The sequence below is a fragment of the Acinonyx jubatus genome, chromosome B3, assembly GCF_027475565.1.
Source record: "Acinonyx jubatus isolate Ajub_Pintada_27869175 chromosome B3, VMU_Ajub_asm_v1.0, whole genome shotgun sequence".
Lineage (NCBI taxonomy): Eukaryota > Metazoa > Chordata > Mammalia > Carnivora > Felidae > Acinonyx > Acinonyx jubatus.
Genome location: NC_069386.1, coordinates 100,377,088 through 100,393,261, shown reverse-complemented (window position 1 = coordinate 100,393,261; position 16,174 = coordinate 100,377,088). Strand labels below are relative to the sequence as shown.

General features: G+C 40.8%; 1 long non-coding RNA gene and 1 other non-coding gene across 2 annotated transcripts in view; both read left to right on the top strand.

Moving 5' to 3' along the window:
* LOC128316040 (uncharacterized) overlaps positions 1–14,984 on the top strand; it is a 39,463-nt gene extending 24,479 nt beyond the window's left edge. The window contains exon 3 of the long non-coding RNA XR_008299415.1: positions 8,469–14,984. This is a non-coding gene — a long non-coding RNA (uncharacterized LOC128316040). The remainder of the gene's footprint in view (positions 1–8,468) is intronic.
* Positions 9,352–9,461, top strand: LOC113601604 (U6 spliceosomal RNA). The gene has a single exon (XR_003422898.1). It is a non-coding gene; the product is annotated as a U6 spliceosomal RNA (small nuclear RNA).
* Positions 14,985–16,174: the final 1,190 nt, after the last annotated feature.

The window sequence follows — 16,174 nt, the reverse complement described above, 5'->3', positions numbered from 1 at the left end:
AACTTGTTTTTCCAGAGGCAAAGATGGACTTGCGTCTGTCTGTCTGCAACCACACCCGGCCTTCCTTGCCACCAGTGACACATTTGCAAGATTGTATACAGGCCCCGGACAGAAACATTTAACACAAGTGGAGGTGCTGGCCATCCTTATTTTAGAGAGAAAATGACCAGAATGTGAGTACAGCAGATAAGCCAGCCCAGACCCTGGCCCCTCAACCACAGGAGCAGAACAGAAATCTGTTAAAGGATGGGGAGAATTTCTCTCATATTCCTGGGTTTCTCTTTTTCTTCTCTGTCTCTCCCCAGCACAGCTCAGGAAGCAGGAGAAAAATACCCAAAGGCAAAAAGGCAGAGAGCATCTGTCTTCCTATACTTTGATGGTGAGAGTGAAAACAAGTGTCTCATGGCTTATTAAATGTCAGGTTTAAGATGTCTGGTTGGGGAGGTAGGGTGTGGCCATCACACCAGTGCGTTAGTCTTGGCATTTTTTGCTTCTTGCAGGATCCCACCTTTTGGTCTATTAGAAGCATTTCTTCATAAGGATGAACATTTAGTTTGGTCTCAGAGCCGGGTGTCTGCCTCCAGACCACTGCCTGAAAGGAATGGGTTTGAGCCTCAAAGAAAATAAGTTAGGCCTGGCTCAACTTGTCTGCATGACTCTTCTTGCTCCACTACACTTGCCTCTCAGGCTGCTGTTGGCCTCTAAGAAAATGGATCCTGGTCTTCCAGTTTCAGAGACTGAAGCAATTATACCCTGGAAACAGATCTCAGTTTCAAAGCACTTTTCCTCTTTGCCTGGGTTCTCAGGGGTAAGAAGGGCTACTTTCTGCTTCAGTAAATTCTATCCAGCTAGGAGTTCAAGACCAAGAGTAGTTAAGCCTGGAGACCAAAGGCTGGCAACACACTCACTTGGGTTCATGCCTTCCGTCTGTCAGGGCCTTCAGGTCCCAGAAGAGACCTCTTCCTCTGTTGTCCTGGTCAGCTACAGGCTAACCTAACCTTGTGTAGTTCCAATCGGCCTCAGTTTGGAGCTGTGGTTCTGTGTGCCTTTTATTTCACGTTCACAGTGCTGCTGAATGCCTTTGGGAACTGGCCTTGAAAAGTATTACAGAATCCACAGTCGAGATGTTCTCTGCCTGGACTCTGTTTGCTTGTTATGTTGCAAGAATGTGGTCCAACAGCCTCCACACCCTGATGACTCAGCCTAGCCCTAATGAGTTGTGTTTTCCAGGGCCTCCTAGGGGGACAGTGCCTTCTCTAGCGTTGGCTACGTGCTGCACCCCCCCCCCCCCCCGCACCCCTCACCCTCCCACCCGGCCTCAGTAAGGGCTGCCTGGGAGTGAGCCTGGATGGTTGTTAGAAATGCTCCCCATAGGTAGGCAGAGGGAAAGGGAAGATGAATTCTGGTTCCACTCCCCAGTGTTGCAGTCACTCTTGGCCCTTCCCAGGCACAGCCAGGAGGTGTAAGTTAGAGGTTAGGAAGAACTTACATAATGGGATTGATTTTGAAGGGAGCAGGCAGAGTGGATACCTCTTAGAGAAAAGGCAGTTGATAGCCACCTAAAGGTCATGTGAAGAAGCCTGTCTTACTTTCAGAGAATTGGTCTTTGATTTATGGGGCATTCAATATGCTGGGGGAAAAATCTGACTGTTAAGCTTCTGGGGGACAAACCAGAGGAAATTATATAATTAACAGTTCAGAGATTCTTAGAATCTTTGGCCAAAAAAAGAAATGACAGAGAAAAAATCACTGTGTTCTAGAGCCATGGCAGAAGGCCAAGCTTTGAATAATGGCCATAGAAGAGATATTAATGAATTATTTTTAAATGTATGCTTCTTTTTTGGAAAGAAATTGCTTAGGGAAAGTTTATGCCTTAATTACTACTCTTGCTAAAAGGGAAAATCTTAACTGATTATACCTTAAAATCTTTGAACCTTAAACTCTTTTACCAGATTTTAAAAGTTCAGGCCTCCTTGCAAAAATGCAAACGCATTTCTATTTCCTGATGGCTATAACAAAAGCAGAAGACTTAAACAAGAATCTGTTTTATGAAAAATTGAAATCTGAGCACAGTTCACACATTTACCAATGATTCTTCTCCGTTGCATCTGACACAAAACAGCTGTAAGGCCTCTCTGCTGTAAGGACAGGATGGCCCTGCCAGGAACTGCACCCAGCTTGTGGTCTAGTCGCTGACAGAATTTACATAATACTACTGCCTGCCAACTTAAGCCTACCCTGCAGGTACCCCCCCCTCCCCCCACCCTTCCCTCCTGCAGGCACTGAAATGGTCACGCTTTGGGCTGGCTCTGGTCCTAGCAGGAAGCATAAGCCTCCGGGCTGCTGACCACACCCATACGTTTGTTTGCTTTGTTTCGTTTTGGGGGAGATCCTTTTATTTTGATATAATTTCAATTTTACTGAAAAATTGCATGAACAGTTCAAGGAACTTCTACAACTTATGATTTGTTTGTTTACACTTTTGCCTTATTTGCTTTATCATTCTCTCTTTTTCTCTCCCACTCTCCTCTCCCATTGAAGATGGAGATGTGCTCCTATTGGCTCCAGTATGAATTTTCCAAAAAGGCATTCTCTTAATAACTACAGTGCAGTTACACAATCAGGCAATTAAGCATTAATACAATACTACTATGTCTTTCATTAATTGCCCCCAAAATGTCCTTACTTTTTTTTCCCTCCCCTGAGGATCAAATCCAAGATTATACATAGCATTTAGTTGTCAGGTCTATTTATTTTCCTTTTTTCTGGGACATTTCTTTAGCCTTTCATTGTGTTCTCGACCTTAACATTTAAAAAAAAAGTACAGGCCAGTTATTTTGTAGAATGTCTTTCAGTTTGGGTTTGCCTCATGTTTTCTCATGATTAGATTCAGGTTATGCATTTTTGGCAGGAATACCACAGAGTTGATAGTGTGCTCTTCTCCAAGCATCCTAATCGGGGGCATGTGATATGGGATATTGGTTTGTAACAATATAGAGATCTTAGCCCTGATGACTTGGTAGGGTGGTATCTGATGCTATGAAGTTATTATTTTTCTCTTTCATTAAGTCATTTGCTGCATACTTTACATCTCTGTAATTATCCTATTTATTTAAAGTTTTTATTTAAATTCCAGTTAGTTAACATACAATGTTATACTAGTTTCAGGTATGCAATATAGTGATTCAACACTTCCATACATCACCCAGTGCTCATCATGGCAAGGTCACGCCTTAATCCCCATCACCTGTTTAACCCATTTCCTCACTCACCTCCACTCTGGTAACAATCAGTTTGTTCTCTGTTTCTTGATTTATCTCTGTCTCTTTTTTCCCCTATGATTATTTGTTCTGTTTCTTAAATTTCACATATGAGTGAAATCATATGCTATTTGTCTTTCTCTGAGTGACTTATTTTCCTTAGCATAATACACTCTAGCTCCATCTATGTCATTGCAAATGGCAAGATTTCATTCTTTTTTATGCTGAGTAATATTTCTTGATTATTATAGTTTGTAATATTCCATTGTGTGTATGTGTGTGTGTGTGTGTGTGTGTATAACTCATCTTCTTTATTCACTCATTAGTCAATGGACATTTGGGCTCTTTCCATAATTCGGTTGCAGTACATAATGCTGCTCTAAACATCAGGGTGCATGTATCCCTTTGAATTAGTGTTTTTGTATTCTCTTCTTTTTTAATTTTTAAATTTTATTTATTTATTTTTGAGAGAGACAGAGACAGAGTGAGTGGGGGAGGGGCAGAGAGAGAGGGAAAGAGAGAATCCCAAGCAGGCTTTGTACCACTAGCACAGAGCCCAATGTAGGCCTCAAACCCATGAAACCATGAAATCATAACCTGAGCTGAAACCAAGAGTTGGACACTTAACTGACTGAGCCACCCAGGCGCCCCAGTATTTTTTAATTCTTTGGGTAAATACCTAGTAGCAAAATTGCATATCCCTTTTTTTTTTTTTTTAAGTAGGCTCAATGACCAATGTGGGACTTGAACTCATGACCCTGAGATCAAGGGTCACATGGTCTACTGACTGAGCCAGTCACGCAACCCTGTAATTATCCTTTTTTAAATCAAATTTTTACCCATCCATTTTGGCATCCTCTGATGATTTTCTACAACTCTCATTTTGCATTCTACTGTAATAAAGAGGTTTCCCTTAACATTTATATCTATCTATCTATCTATCTATCTATCTATCTATATCAACATGATTCTTAGGCTATCAGTGGAGTACAATCCATTATAAATATTATTTATTTTGATGTTAAAATTGTTCCAGATTGGGGAGTGGGAGCCTCTTACCGCTGGCTCTTGAGTCTTTTTGAACATATTTTCATGATTCTTTGAGCATTTCCTTACCTTCTTGCAAAATAAGATGTTCCAGGCTCATCCTCTACTTTTCCTGCCCACAGCCCCAGAATAAGCCATTTCCCAAGAATCGCTAGTTCCTTTAGTGGGTAATGGTATTTAGAAACCAAGATCTGGGTGCTAAAAGTGCTCATTCTTACTGGTGTGTCACTGTTTCTAGGCCTCTTACCAGACAGAATTAGGTAATATTACATATACAAATGGAAATAGATACATATAGAGGCATAGATATATATTAGAAATATGTTGGAGATATATGTGACATAACATATATTTATTCTAATAACTCCAATTCTAATACAACAAATGCTTTTTCCATATTTGTAATTTCTTTCCCCAGCACTTAGAAATCTGGCTCCCATTAACCTCAAGGTCAAGAATACACAAATCGTAGTTTCAGAATTGTTAATCCCTAGCACCACTTAAAGTAAGCCTAATGAGAGTTTAATTAGTTTACAATTTTGAGGGGTAAAACTTAACATACATTAAAGTACACAAATCCCAAGTCTACAATTCAGTGACTTTCGACAAATGGATATACCTGTGTAACTCACACTTTTTCAAGATATAAGACATTCATCACTGTATCTTCTCAGGAAGTCCCCTCATGTTTCTTCCCAGTCAGCAACACCACCGTCCCCCAAACCAGAGGCAACCACTTTCCCAGTATTTTGCTTAGTCTGTAGACATCAGTTGGCTCCCCTGGATCTGAACACCCATCTTCAGCTTGGACCCTACTCTGTGCTCCCCCCTCGAGGCCTGTGCCACCACAGTACCTGGCCTTAGATTTTGTTTTGTCTACTCTTTCTTGGCAATGCCAGATTTGATTTCTAGTTCTGAGCTTCCAGTCTTTTCTGAGCCATGGTGCCAATGACTCTGCCCTTCCTCTGGGCTAGATGTTGATTTGTTCTTGCATTAGTCTACATTCCTCATTCCTTCTGGGCTTTTGATCCAGCCCCAAAGGACCTCTGGCCTGGAATGTGCTTCGAAGATCACACAATTTACTAAAGATAGTTTCATAAAAAGGCACATAATTTCATGAAAAGTCTCCTTCTTAAAATTTGGTAATATTGTCCCGTCTGGTCCTGCTTGATGCCTGGATTCTGAGCCACACCTGTTCTTCTGTTTCTAAATCTTGCTTCCTTTCCCGACTTGGGTGACTGTCATAATCCTTCCTTCCCATGACAGCTGGAGCCAGAAGCTGGTGAGGCTTTTCTCATGAGGGTACCTTGTGAGCATGACTATGATAGAGAGAAACCATGTATCTTGTGAGTGTTTAGTACATGTGAAACCACTCAGCCCACCACCAAATGTGGCAAATGGCCAGTTTGGGGCACAGGAAGAAAAGGTGGGTGAGTCCCAAGCACCCTGCTTAATGCTTAATGCTTAATGCTTAATGCTTAATGAATAGCTCCCTTTCAGTAGTGTTCAGTCTAGCCAGAGCTATAGCATGTAGGGTAGAAACTAAGGTGAGGTCTCAGAACCAGGAAGTCACGCCCATGTTAATATTTAGAAAACAGTTGGGTTATAATAGCTTCTTTTCCAGGCTCCCTAATGAAAAGGGTTAGTGTGGTTCAATCATGAAAGCTTCTGAAAAGACTCTTTGACACAAAGGCTCTGAGCTCCACTCTTCATGTCGGCCCTTGATTATATTAGTAGTTTAATAAGCAGTTGCTTGTTCTGTCTTTTGTGTGCTTGGATCCCCCCCCCCCCCCGCCCCCAACAAAGTTGTGAGCTCCTTGAGGGAGGTGACAGTGTTGGGCATTTTTCTGTCTTCCTCCTGTCCCAGCACCAGCTCCTTGTCAGGTGACAGGAGGTGTTCAGTAGGTACTTCTGACTTGAACTAAGTCTTAGTCACCTTAATGAGGTCATCCCTCCACAGTATCCCAATTCCTACTGTAGTACCAAGCACAGAGTAGGTACTCAAATTGGCTAAGTAAATCATGAACTAATTCCACTAAATTGTTGTCGAGTCAAAGTGTTATTCCTCTCAGGAGTCTATGTTTTAGAAGAGGGCAACAATGAATGGGCAATACTTAATAACCCAAGTGGAGTTAGCCTAATAGTGGAATTACAGGCAACACAGCACCAGATGAGGACATTTATAAGCAGGGGGCTCTTTGGTGCCCCACCAATCATGCCACATCACTATGTTACCCTTCTTCTGAGGTCCTCAGAATGTTGGGCCATAAAAGGATCGTTATATTCTGGTGATCAACCTTTTTTGCTGTCTGCCTTTCCTGAGCTTCTCTCTCCTATTCAATTTGCATTTGTTTCCTTTGGCCCAACAGCAAATTGGCTGCAGCACCTTCTCCTAAAGAGCCAGAATCTTTTTAGCGGTGAACCTCTTTTTTTTTTTTTTTAGTTTATTAATTTATTTTGAGAGGGAGAGCACACAAGCAGGAGAGGGGCAGAGAGAGAGGGAGAGAGAATTATGAGATCGTGTGGCTTGATCTCATGAACCATGAGATCAATGACCTGAGCTGAAATCAAGAGTCAGATGTTTAACCGACTGAGCCACCCAGGCACCCCTCATCATTACTACATTTTAACTGACTTTTGCAAATTTACATTACAATTTTAATTGTCACAAAATGTTCCATGGAGTACACCTATTTAACCATTCACCTGACATTTGTTGAGCATTTAGTTTGCTTCTGATTTTTAGCTATACAAAAGGAAACATAATGAGAGAACTCTTCACATAAATTTTCCTTATTTGAGGCATTTTGCTTTTCACCAGGAGAAATTTCCAGAAGTTTTATTACTGGACAAAATAATATGAAACTATTTTAGACTCTTAATATTGTCCAACGACTTGTCAAAAGGTTCTTAACCAATTACACGCCTTCTGGAATGGATGAAAATTTCTATTTTACCCAACGTTGGTCATTTGCTGACACAACAAAACATTTATTCTCTATTTCAACATATATGTCTATATTTGAGGTTTATATTTTTTCAAAGCTCCCCAGGCAATTCTAAGGTGGAATCTGGGTGGAGAGCCCCAGAAGGCTACACTAAAAGTTGCCAAGTGCTGTGGCACCTTTTCCCTCAGCCTCTGGAGATCCTGTGCTCTGATACAAAGGTCTAGGGAAAGAGCCCCGAGGCAATGGGCACCAAGGTAAAGAGGAGATTTCTTCATAAGGCTTAGTGCCAAGTAGGCCCAAGTCATCCTCCTGGGTCTTCTGAGGGAGGGGCCCTTCTCCTCTGGCTGCATAGAGTTAGAAGTGATCCAAAGAGAGCCAAGAGCACATGACCCCAAGGAGGGAGAACAGGAAGGGGGGAAAAAAGGAACTGTCCTGCATAATCAGGAGCTTGGAGTCTCTCTCCCAGCTCTCAGAGAGTCTACTTCCCAGCCCTTGGACCTGAGTCACAGAAGCTGCTAGCTGTGCTGATCACCCACATCAAATGTGCCTCCTCCATAACCCATTCCCATAGTCTTGTTTTTTTTAAGTTGCTTTTTCAAATTACAAAAGAACTATTATTGGTCCATCATAAACAAATAATATATAAATGAAAATTTCAATATTGGAAAGTTCTCCCTCACTTCCCTATTTCCATTCCCGTCCCCAGAGGTAACCTGATAATAATTTGGTGTGTATCTTTCTAGATCTTTTTCTAGTGGGTGTGAGACTGTGTGCATGCCTCAGGATTTTATAATACATAAATGGAATTACACTATATATAGTTTTCCCCATCCTGCCTTTATCATTTAACTTCAAGGTGTAGACCACCTTCTGTGTTAATATACAGCAGCCTCATTCTTTTTCATGGCTGCATGATAATCCATGGTATATGACGATATCATATAATGAACACAGCTTGCTGGTGGCTTCAGTTGCCTTTCATTTTTCTCTATAATGACAATGCTGCAATGAGCTTCTTTGTGTATATGTCTTTGTGTCATCTACCTGGCTTTGAGTGTTGCCACTGCCAGAAAATTCCTGGTGTTGGGCTACAGGTATGCATACCCAGAGAATCTCTGCTACCTCCAGGATTCATTTAGACCCTGGAAGAACACCACCCTGGCTCAGTCCTGGCTTCTTCTCTCACCCTGTTATTCTGTGGTTGTGTTCACAGCATGCCCATGGACCAGCCACCAGAATCCCGACAACCCCACCATATGATGGAAAGGTGCAAAAAGTACAGCTGGTGTCCCTCTGGCCACTGGGAGGAAAGAAAGAGGGCCAGCTCCTTCACACATAATCCAATTGGAGAGAGTATGGAAGTGGTTATCTGTCTAAGTGGTTCTCAGTCTTTCTCCCCTGAGATAGAGTGTGGGACTGAAACAGCAGTGAATCACTGATGTAGAAGATACAAGAGCTGCAGTGGTGGTAGGAGCTCTCCAAAGCAGCTGAGAAAGTATGGTGTGTGTGTGTGTGTGTGTGTGTGTGTGTGTGTGTGTGTAACCCTGAACCAAATGTCCTTGGCCCATGGACAGAGATTGCCAACCCTTGATCTAATACGTTGCTGTACTTTTGTCTTTTAAGGTTTTCAAACACCAGGGCACCTGGGTGGCTCAGTTAGTTGGGTGTCTGACTTCGGCTCAGGTCATGATCTCACGGTTCTTGAGTTCAAGCACCACGTTGGGCTCTGTGCTGACAGCTCAGAGCCTGGAACCTGCTTCTAATTCTGCGTGTTTCTCTCTCTCTGCCCCTCCCCTGCTTTCACTCTGTCTCTCTCTCTCAAAAATAAATTCTAAATTTTTTTAAAAATTAATAAAAAAAGATTTTTCAAACACCTTGTTCCTGCAAGAAGCAATTAGAGCTAATGAGAAGCAGACAGTACCCTGGGTTCTATCTCTTACTTCACTAGGGCCTGCCACAGTTTGGAACAGTTTTGATCGCTGCCCTATGCCCTCTTGTTTAGAGGTGCTGTCTGCACTCTGGGATGCAGGAGTTAGGTTTCTTATTTTTCCTGAAAAATGGTGCTAGTGTCATTGGCTGTTAAAAATGAGACAGGTGTGCTCGCTTTGGCAGCACATCTACTGAAAACACTGGAGCGACACAGACAAGATTAGCGTGGCCCCTGTTCAAGGGTGACAGGCAAACCTGTGAAACCTTCCATACAAAAATAAGAACTTTTAAAATGGGACATAGGCAAGAAAGCTTTTGCATTTGGATGAGATGTTTTCTGTGTTTGGCTTATCCTGCTTAGTTCTTTCTTCCTTACTTTATGGACACGCAAGAAAGAACACATGCTCATAGTATTGGAGGCAGGTGCTGAACTTCCTAGGTGGCAGCCCTCCTGAAATGTATTCTTGTATGCACAAATGCAAAGACCCTTGTTGACCTGCTCTCTCAATGCTTTGGAAACTCTGGGGAATGGTGATGTGGTCACTGTTAGAGCAACAAACAAATCTGGTGTAATTGAGGATAAGCTTCATGTGGGCAGTCCTGATGTTTGCTCACGGAAAGGTGATTCATTTAGACGAATCAGAGCTTTAAAATTGTTTTCTTGAAGTGTAACAGATACAGAAAAGTGCATGCACTGTAAATGTATGGCTTGGTGAATTTGTGCAAAGTGAACACACCTATGTTACCCTGGTAACCACTATGTAGATCAAAAAGTAGAATGTTAGAGTCACCCCAGAAGACCTCTGTACCCACTCCTCCCCCAGTTACTAGTCCTTTGAGGTATAACCAGTAACCTAACTTTCAACACTTTATATTTTTGCCTGTTTTTGAACTTTATGTATACTTGTGAAATTTATTCACATTTTGTGTAGATCTTCTTCACTTATTCTCATTGCTATATTGTATTCCATGATAGACATATGCCACAGATGGGGTGCCTGGGTGGCTCAGTTGCTTAAGCCTCTGACTCTGGAATTCAGCTCAGGTCAGGGGCTTGTGGGATCAAGCCCCGCTTTGGGCTCTTTGCTTACAGTGCAGAACCTGCTTGGGATTCTCTCTCCCTCTCTCTCTGCCCCTCCCTGGCTTGCATGTGCTTATGTGCCCTCTCTCTCAAAATAAGTAAGCATTAAAAAAAGAAATATGCCACAGTTTATTTATCCATTCTATGTTGATGGGGTTTTATTGCACACATTCCTACAAGTGGAATTATCAGCTCACAGTGTTTGCATATATGCATCTTTAATGGACCCTGGAATAGCAGTAAATGAGAGTTAGGGGTGTATTTTTTATTTTTTTAACTTAGAGAGAGAGAATAGGGGAGAGTGAGAGCGAGAGTACATGCGTGAGAGAGAATCTTAAGTAGGCTCCACGCTGATTGTGGAGCCTGATCCTGGGATCCTGACCTGAGCTGAAATCAAGAGTTGGTCAGACAGTCAACCAGACTGAGCCACCCAGGCGCCCCAGAAATGTATTTTTGGTAGGGGACAAAGCACAAAGCTAAGATCAGGCCCCAGGTTTCTGGTCTCCTTCCAGGCTTGGATTACAGAGGAGCCAGAGCAAGGCACTTAACCTCTGTGTTTCCTCAACTGTAAATTGGAAATAATTGGTACCTGCTCTATTACTTTCTGTGGGATGAAAAAGGCCTCTGCAAAATCTCAAGCTGCACAAATGGAAGCTCTCATTAAAATGGAAGCAGGGAAGGGGGATTTTTAATTATCAACGAGAACTAAAGAATAACTGTATTTATGTGGATTTCCATTCCCAATTAAGAATCCAGAGATTAGCTTAAGTGCTCAGCTAGACTGAGTAGTATTGCCAAAGGGGCCTGCAGTGTTATTGTCTCAAACCCAAACACAGTAAGTAACTTCCCAGACCTATCCTGTGAATCTTGCTAGAAGTTTCCTCAACTGCCTGGAGCCCCAGGGGTCCTCCCAGTTCTTTCTCTTAGTTGCCAATGCCTCAGCTTTTTCTTTCCCCCTGCATCAGCTTGAGTTGGCCTACTCTGGGAAAAACTGGTTTGATGCTGCCTGACCAGACCAATTATAATGCACCAGGAGAGCAGAAGGACACCATCATCCCATGTCTTCCTGCGTTATTGAACATAAAGTGTGAATATTGTCAATGAGGTCCTTTGGTCTTACGGTACAACTAAAAGTTCACAGGCATTTATTCTACCAAAGGTTGTGCTAAAATGAATCGGGGACTGTAAAATACAATAATTGAAAGTAGTGTCAACATTTTTTCTATCCTCCTAGTTCCCTTGCAGATGGTTGCACAAATGTTACACAAGTAGAAGGCAGTGCCCTCTTCTGGCCAATGCCACACTTGCATGGCTGTGGCTAAGAGGCTTGCCAACTCATGGGACTGGTTTTTCACTGGGTAACAGGCTCATCTTGGGGTTAGTCTTGAGTAAATCACATCTGGGGATCCACCCTCCCTTTCCTCTTCAAAAGAGAAAAATCAGAACTATGATAGTTACATTTTATGTGTGATTAACATTTAAATCAGTAGACTTTTTTACCTTCCATAATGTGGGTAGTTACCTTAAGAGCAAAAACTGAGGTTTCCTGAAGAAAAAGAAATTCTGCTTCAAGACTGCAAAATAGAAACCTGGGTGTTTCCAGCCTTCAGATTTTGAATACAAGACTACAACGTCAACTCTTCCCTGAATTTCTAGCTTGCCAGCCTGCTCTGCAAATTCCAGACTTGTCTGCCCCCACAATCGTGTGAGCCAATTCCTTAAAATAAATCTGTGAATGTGTGTGAGTGTGAGTGTGTGTGTGTGTGTGTGTGTGTGTGTGTGTGTATCTTGTTGGTTTTGTTTCCCTGAAAACCCTAATACAAAACCTAACTCTAAAACCCATTTATATCAGTGACATCTCATTTGTATAAACATAAGGGGACATGAAGTTTGGCAGCTGACTTGAGTTCAGGTTCAAGTCCCAGTAACATCTAATTTACTAGTTTCATGAACTAGCTACTTAATTATACTTAGCCTTGGTATCTTCATTTTTATAAAGGGGAAAATAGTAGCATTTACTGAATATGATGTTGTGAAGATTAAGAGAAAACGTGCTTAGAATAGTGATTGGCTCAGAATAAGTACTCATTAATGTTAGTAGTTATTAATTATTTTTATTACTAAGGTCATAGAGGGAAGCTGCCAAAAAAAGGGTGATTTATAGAATGAGGGGTACATGGAAGGGTAGCTGGTCTCGTTCACTCCCCCACCCATTGTCTCCCTAGACTCTTAGGGAGACAGGCAGTCTCTGCTTTTCACAACCTGTTCTTGGGCAGTATTATAAAGCCATTTCTTGTAAAGTGTCCTAACTGTTCCCATAGGAACAGTTTAATCAAGATTAAAAGTTGGATTCTGAATTAATGATTAAGTCATATATGAAACCATTATTATGTCACAAAAGTAAAGTTCAGTAAATCTTGGTAATCATTTAAAACAGTAAAACTATGTAAGTCCTAACACAGGGCTTCCATAAAATTTAATCTTCACTCCATGGTACAATTTACCAATTTAATTAGCAGTTTTGTTTGCCTTCTCACAATTTAGAAGGCCTTCTGTAAGATGATTTGGATCACTTTTCGGCCTTTTGGCTAAGATCAAGTGTTGTAAGATGATTTGGTTGGTCAAAACCTTGTTTTTAAAGCTAGCCAAGTGGTTATCTCCAAGTATATGGATTTGGGTTAATTTATATATATGTGTGTATTTATATATTTATCTCTGTGTTATTCAGTGATTCACCAGAAGGACCCACAGGACTCAATAGCAGGTTATATACTCACTAAGATTTATTATAGCAAAACGTATAGAGCAAAAGCAGTGGGAAAAAGGTATGCACTCATGGGGTCCAGACATTCAACACAGACTTCAGTGTCTTTCCACACAGGAGTGTGGAGGCCACACAGGAGTACTCTTTCTTTCGCCATTAACTTCAGGGACATATATAGAATGTCTTTACCCAGAGAAGCCTGTTTGAGTCTCAGAGTCCAAGGCTTTTATAGGGGGCTGGTCACATAAGTATATCCTACTATGTATGCAACCAACTTTGGTAACCAAAACCCAACCCTAACAATGAAACTAGGTGCACATCATTGATCTTGATGTTTGTGCAAAGCACCCCTGAGAAGCACGTATGGTATGATCCATTGGTCCTGGTGTATGTAAGTCATCAACCACCAATATAAAGAACACTCTAAGGGCTGCCAAGGGCTAATCATGGGTCTCTTGAAGACATGTAAGGAGCAAGCAACCAGAAATGCTGTGTTAACTCTTTCCTCACAGTCTGTATTTTCTGAAATGTGTATAATTAACGTCTATTACTTTGATAATCACAAAAGTATTGATATAAAGGCATCTGCCGTTAATGATTTTCCTTTCTAGTTATTTAATGGTGTTGCTTTATAATCTCAGTATAGTTCCCTGTAGTCAGCAGAGCTGCTGAGAGAAGTAAAGTCACCCTTCTAGACACTTCATGGATCCCCATCAGAGCCTTCATACTCTGGGAAAACCATAAAAACAGGCCAGGACAAAGCCTGTGAGACATAGAAGGAACCACAGCAACACCTAATTCAACTTCCCCATCTTAGAGATGAGGAAGTGGAAATACCGAGCAGTGAAAGGGCTCATCCCGGTTCTGAATCTTAGATCTTCTAATTAAAAACCTCTTTTGGAACTCCTGAAATGGGTCAAGGCAATGTCTGCTCAGTTGCTTCTGATGATTGTCTTAACATGGGCAGAAACTGGAGGAGCCCTGACTGGTGGGACTGCCTGAACTGAATGTGCATGGTCAATCTCCTTTAGTCTGGACAGAGGCTTCCTATCCTTCCCCAACCCCTTCCTTGTCCAGTGACTTGACAGAAGCACCAGAACTCTGTTATCCAGAGCATTGCCTATGCCACTAGGTCAATGGTCTAGTTTGGGACCTAGCAAGAGATTAGTTTAATCTTCACCAAATTTCCCCCTTTTCTCCCTTTCATTTACTCTCTTGTAGGCTGGAGGGTGGTATCTGTCTCTACACTGGACTCCAAATTCCTTGAGGGCCTTCTGGATCCAGGTTATATAGTGGTTATGATTATGGGTAGTAAAGTCAAATGGTCCGAGGTTTGAATTCTGGCTTAACATCTCACTGGCTTGTGGGATTTGAGTGAGTTACTTAATGGGAATAATAGTACTTCCTTTATAAGGTTACTGGGAAGATGAAAGGAAGTAATAACTCTTAACTAGAATAGAATTTGGTATATAAAAACGTTCAATAAATATTGAATATTATTTTTTAAATAGGTACTTCATTTACTTTGGAAAACCCTGTTCTCTGATCTTTTTAATAGTTTTGTTGAGATAATTAACACACAATATACACTGTATGTATTTAAACTATAAAATGTCATAAGTTTTAACATGTACACACCTGTGAAACTATCCCCACAATCAAGTAAATGATCATATCCATACCCTCCCAAAAGTTACCTTATATCCTTTTGTAATCCCTTTTCCTGTCCTCAGGCAATTGCTGTCTACTCTTTGCCTCTGCAGATTAGCTTGCATTTTCTAGAATTTCATACAGATGGAATCATATGGTATGCTCTTTTTTTTTTTTTTTTTGGCTTCTTTCATTCAGCATTATTTTGAGATTCATCCATGTTGTTGAGTGTATCGATTACTAGTATTCCATTGTTGAGGGTATCAATTACTCAGTAGATGCACCACAATTTGTTTATCCATTCACTTACTGATGAACATTTGGGTTGTTTCCAGTTTTGAAGTATTAGAAATAAACTTCTAGAAATAAAACTTCCATGAACATCTGTGTACATGTCTTTGCATAAACATATACTTTCTCCTTGGAAGTGAATGGGTGGGCCCTAAGGTGGGTATGTTTAAATTTTTAAGAAATGACCAAATTATTTTCCAAGTAGATGTACTATTTTGTATTTCCACCAGTAGCATGAGAGTTCCAGTTGCTCCACATCATTGACAAGAGTTGGTATGGTTAGTCTTTTTAGTTTTAGATATTCTAATAGATGTGTAATGATACCTCTTTGTGATTATAATTTGAGTTTCCCTAATGACATTGTAAATGTGTTTTTGCCACCCATGTATCTTTTTGATGAATTGTCTGTTCAAATCATTTGCCTATTTTTAATTAGGGTGTTTGCTTTTCTTATTGTTGAGTTTTGAAACTTTTTGATATATTCTATATACAAGTCCTACATATGGTTTACAAATATTTTCTTTAAGTCCGTAACTAGTCTTATTATTCTCTTAATAGTGTCTCAAAGGAAAGAAGTTATTAATTGTAAAGAAGTACAATTTATCAATTTTTTGTTTTATGGATTGTGCTTTTGGTATTCTAATCCAAGGATCCTTTCTCTACTAAATCACTTTTACATGTTCATTGGAAATCAATTTACCATATATATGTTGGTCTATTTCCACACTCTGTTCTCCAGTGATCTGTTTTCATGCCAATACCATGCTATCTTGATTACTTAGCTTTCCAAATTTGTCTAGCTACTTTATGTCTTTTTCATTTCCAAATGAATTTTACTAAAAAAAAATTTTTTTTTTTTTTGGAGAAAGAGAGAGAATGGGGGAGGAGCAGAGGGAGTGAGAGAGAATCTCAAGCAAGCTCCATGCTCAGTACAGAGTCCAACACAGGGCTCAATCCCAGGACTCTGGGATCGTGACCTGAGCCAAAATCAAGAGTTGGACACCCAACCAACTGAGCCACCCATGAACCCCTCCAAATAAATTTTAGAATTAGCTTGCCAATTTTTACATGAAAAAAACTGTTAGAGTTTTGACTAGGATAGCATTGAATAAATTTAGGGAGAACTGTCTTCTTCACAGTATTAAGTCTTCTGATACATGAGTATAGAATATTTCTTTATTTATTGAGGTATTAATTTATCTCA